Source organism: Leguminivora glycinivorella, chromosome 21, assembly GCF_023078275.1.
Source record: "Leguminivora glycinivorella isolate SPB_JAAS2020 chromosome 21, LegGlyc_1.1, whole genome shotgun sequence".
In the NCBI taxonomy this organism is placed as follows: Eukaryota; Metazoa; Arthropoda; class Insecta; order Lepidoptera; family Tortricidae; genus Leguminivora; species Leguminivora glycinivorella.
The window spans coordinates 5,286,425-5,291,875 of NC_062991.1; the positions used below are offsets into that span (position 1 = coordinate 5,286,425).

At 37.7% G+C, this 5,451-nt stretch overlaps 1 non-coding gene across 1 annotated transcript; it reads right to left on the reverse strand.

Moving 5' to 3' along the window:
* Window positions 1–3,569: 3,569 nt before the first annotated feature.
* Trnam-cau lies at window positions 3,570–3,641 on the reverse strand. The gene has a single exon. It is a non-coding gene; the product is annotated as a tRNA-Met (tRNA).
* Between the last annotated feature and the right edge of the window lie 1,810 nt (window positions 3,642–5,451).

The window sequence follows — 5,451 nt, forward strand, 5'->3', positions numbered from 1 at the left end:
ATACCCTGTCACATTAAGAGGGCTTTCGTGTGAAAAACAGTGAAATCGCGCTTGATCATACCATGTGTGGTATCAAATTAAAGGGCTTTGCGAGTAGTTTACAAATATATATTGTGATATATATATAGGACTTTTTCTACTTGGTCTAACAAAATACCATGAGAAAATTACCAAATGTGGTAATAATTGTACCGATGAAAGCTCGTTTTCCAAAAATTACCAAAAATAAATATGTAATAGCAATTTATAATCACTAAGGCATAACATTAAGTAGACGTTGCAGATTAATTAAGTACAAAAATTATTTCGACGTGATGTAGATTTTCAAAGAAATTGTCACTTAATTTTAGGTAATTTCTGAAAAAAATTGAATTCGTCTTAGCCTCGTTTACTCTTTTTCAAAACCTTATAATAAAAATGTAGTCTGAGAAGATTGTAGTACAGGATATACGAATTATAAATTTACCTGTTTTAGTATTCAAAATTGTCCAAATTTTACAAATAAGAACGACTAATTCAGCTCTATACGTGAGTTTTTCGAAACGTGCATTAGAGAAAAATTCACAATTAATTTAGTGAGTTCGTTTTCAAAAATCCAGTCTTATAAAAATCAAGATAATAGATGCTCTAATTGAAACTTGAATTAAATATATCTATTAGATAACGGAAAGTGTAGTATTTCACCGACTAAAACTATCAATTTTACATTCTTTTGACGTTTTTTTTGAAAGCAATCTTAACGTCTTGTTTGAAATGTCATACGAAATTGTCAACACGACAATTTCGACAAGGTAGAGATATCATCACTTATTTATGCTGGTGACTGTAGGTTGTAGGTATCTTTTGTTGCGGGCTCGAGGAATGCCGTGCCAATGAGGAGTTTTATAGATTACTAGCTTTTGCCCGCGGCTTCGCTCGCGTTAGAAATAGACAAAAGTAGCCTATGTCACTCTCCATCCTTTCAACTATCTCCACTTAAAAAGTCACGACAATTCGAAGCTCCGTTTTGCCGTGAAGGACGGACAAACAAACAGACTCACACACTTTCCCATTTATAATATTAGTATGGATTAAAAAAATACATCACAATGCGTCACAATGTTTTCCATAATGTCAATACCCAGAGAGGAAAATAGGAACACACGTTTGTATGGAGAACCGATTATTACCACCCTCTTAAAATGCACAACTCAAGGAGAACTGTGCACTTCTCACCTGAGCATAACTGTTAAATTTCTCGAGACATTAATGTAGAATTAGGGGGATGGCGCTAATGGGGAGTGTTGCTAGTTATTTTTGGATGGGGGACGTTTTAAGATATTCTGTGTAAAATTAATATTGCTCACAAGAAATATTAAGAGGATACGGTAGCGAAAATGCTAAAATGGAAAGGAGCCCCCCTTTCAACTTGGGAATTTTAGTTAAATATACAAGTGTTATTAACTAGATTTATCAAAAAAAAATTGTCCATTAAGAACAACTCAGTCAAAAGATATTTCAAAAAAATCTTTAAAATCGAGGTTCCGCTCTCGACTCTTTCCTCCTTCAAAACTTAATCAATCGGAACAAAATTTAAGAATCTGAATAACAATGAAATAATCTATGTCGGACCGTTTAGCTTTTTTGGTTAATTGTTACCAGTTTTGAGTTGAGATTTCACACCTTTTTTTGCGCCACAATGAAAGAGGCCGTTTTTGGATATGTTTGATTGGCTCTAGAGTCTTTAATAAGCAGAATATCAAAAAAATCAAAACGGTCCGACACAGATAAAAATAATAACAATCTGTGTTGAAAAAATCATTGCTCTATCTTCAAAAACCAGGGAGGAAATAGTCGAGAGCGTTTGTATGGAGAATTGACCCCTAGACCCCTACCGTATCGTCTTAACTATTGGAATGCACAACTTATGACGAGTAAGTAATACGTCATACGTTTGACTAGTTTTGTATTAAGAATTCATCGTATTTTTTGCTGTGTTCAAATTTCAACCTTTCATTTGAATGTTCAATTTTATTTTTCATTGCCATTAAAATTGTGGAACACATAATAGTCATAGCTACTTGAAGTTTACACTTTGCTTCGATAAGTTTCTCATCTCGGGGCCGATTTTTTAATCTCGACCATTCGATGTCGTGAAATTCGTTCAATAATATCTCCACCACTAGCGATTTAAGTTTAATCGAAAACGAGTGGTCATTACCAATGGTTTTAAAATAGCCGTCCTTTTTCAAAAATAGCATTACGTCGTTTTCCACGACTTTCGAACTGCGAATTCGTGAGCTCGAAATTCAAAAATCGATTTAATTCCTTTTTAACTATTTTTCCATATGACAACATTTTAAGATACTTATGAGGCAAAAAATCTACAATTTCTATTCCAAAGCTGGCAACCTTTCCCTTTAATATAGTTTGCATAAACGACGCGAAGTAAATCAGCACCCGACGTATGCTTCGGCTCGAGAATGTTAATGGAGACGCTTCTGAGATAACAGCTAACACAACCACGCACATTCTAAAACAACATTCTGCGTAGCTACTAGCTACCGTGTATTTTTGATACGTTACCGTGTAAATAGTTACAAGAAATCTAATTAAAATTTGTATGAAATTACTTTGCACTCTTGTGGGTAAAATGCATTTTTTCTATCCGTTTTCGAAGAATCAAGAAAGCCTTTGCCAGTTGGTGTGGTGAAAATAAGATTTAACAACTGGTAATAAATACATCTGGGGCCCATTTCTCGAAGCTACAAGTAATAATTTACAAGCAGTTGTCACTTGTTGTAACTTGTAACTTTCAGTTTTGAGAAATAGGCCCTAATAAATAAATATGTCTTCGTACAGTTTGTATACTAGTGTCCTGTGATGAGTTTTAAACTCCACAGTAACAAAGGTTTTCAAATCTACATTAAGCGAATTTAAGTGTCTTTATCTACAAGGAACATAGCGAAAACAATAAAGATTTTAATCATAGAATATTGCCGATCGACGGCAATGCCAGAATGCCAAAGTGGGGAGGCATTAGCATAATGCTTCGGCGATCGAAATTCGATTCGAAATCATATCTCTCGGGGATCGTGCTAGGGAATTACCGGAATTACTTCTTTATTATGAAAATAGATATTCCTGTATTTCCAAATGGGTTATGCAGAGCACATCCTCGAAACCGCTAAAGGAAATTGTGATATTGATTGCAGGTTGACAAACAATGGAACACACCACAATGGAACTGATATCCCAATCCCACTCACATTTTTTTTAAGAGAGGGTGAAGGAGCACATAGCGGCTCTTAAAAATCGCCATATATATTAATCCGCAAAAGGCTACTTGCTTCCTAGTCAAATCAGCTTCTTTTTATGAACTGTCAAAACGAATTTCAACGTCTTGCTATATTATGCTTGCTTATAATATGGAATATATATGAAATCGAATTGAGTGACGTCACGGTCAACTCAGTTACTTTATATATTTTTACCTGACTTATTAAACAGAAATTGTATTTAAAAATAAGTTCTATCCGTAAATTGAAATAGATATCATACACGAAAGAAAAAACGGCAAGGCCCACTGGTGGCCGAACCGGGAATCGAACCCGGGTCTTCAGCTTATGCGGCTAACGTCTTTACCACTAGACCACACGCCCGACGTGGCCAATCAATCAATTTGAGTTATACCCTTTTTCACTAGACCCACAGAATTTAAAAAACGTCTCCTCAGTACATTTTGTATAGGAAGGACGTAAGACGCGCCCCAGGCGTCCGCCTGTGTGTGGATAGTCCCTAAAAATTTCAACAGAGAGGACGGGTACGAATTATCGTCAATATGGGGACCAGTGATTCAGATGTTGAACCCAACAGATCCATATATCACCACCAAGAGGTGATGAAATTACATACTATATCAAAACGATCCCTGCACCCAAACCGCCCTTTCCAAACTTAACCGGGTGATAGGAACTATCCACACACAGGCGACGCATACCTTAAGACGCGGAACGGACGTCAGCGCCATAGCGCCACGCCGCCCGAATGTAATTTAAAAAACGTCTCCTCGGTACACCCAGGCGACGGTACACTGTGGGTTGCCGCATAGAGGTACGCGCAAGTACGCGTACTGATGGCGGAAGTACGCGTAAGTGGTCAACGATCCAACAGGTTTGAAATCTTTAAGTACGCGTACTTGCTCGTACGTCTATTACCCAATTTAGACTTTCGACATTCGTCGTCTCCCATTTATGCTAAACGGCCATAATTGAGTTCAGCCGAAATGTGTTTGACGAGTAACTCCATTATTTTATTAAGGCAATTGAGTTCGTGTTCATCTGATTATACGCTTTTAATTGTCAAATCACGCGTTGGTAGCCGTGATAATTGAGAGGGAAAAGCAACGCGATATATTTATGTCACGAATTTCATATCGGCAGCAGTTAGGAAGATACGGCATAGATATCGTATCCTAGGCATATTGTGAAACGAGACATTTAACACAACAAACAGTATTTAAGTATTAAAACATTTGTGTACGTACACTTTTACCTCTAAAATTTTAACATGTATGTCATGTGGCAGCGACGAATTTAGAAATAAGGATTTTTAATTCCCATATTTTAACAATAAAAAAAAGAATGCGAATGAGGGTAGATCGCGCGCTGTCTAGTGTCTACGCAATTTTGACATCCACCCGCCGTCTTCAGTTTCCCGTGATTGTAAGGGACCATCCACACTCATAAGACGCATGTCTCGGGGCGCGCAACGGACGTCTCCGCCACGCCGCCTGAATGTAATTCAAAAAACGTCTCCTCAGTACATTTTGTATAGGTAGGACGTAAGACGCGCCCCAGGCGGCGTGGCGGTGGCGTGGCGCGCGCCGCGCCGCCTGGGGGCGCGTCTTACGTCCTACCTATACAAAATGTACTGAGGAGACGTTTTTTGAATTACATTCAGACGTCCGTTGCGCGCCCCGAGACACGCGACGCTTAAGTGGGAACGCTACCTAATGCATGCAACTACGTCGAAATATCGGGATCTCAATAAAAATCAAAAAGGTAATCACAGTTTATATCCTGGTCAATACAAGTCTTAAAATAAATAAAAAGCCTACGAGGTGCCCCACTGCCGGGCAAACCTAGACTTCCAATCCTCCCTATTAAAAGCTGCATTGCTGAGAATTGAGTCTGGTCGTCCCACCATCTCTTTCCGGGCCAATCAAAAATATTATGCAATTTATTTTTGCTATATGTAATTCTATTGCAGTACGGTTTCTTACTATGTGTAAAACACGAAATCAAATAAACAATAACGAAAGCTACTTAAACAAAACTCCTCAAAAACAATCCCCAAAGGCTCCCAGAATAAACAAATAAAATCTTTGACAACACAACGATTGACATTGCAAATAAATATTTACTTGGAGTCCCAAATTCGCTAAATATTCAATCTCTGTGCCTGTACTAT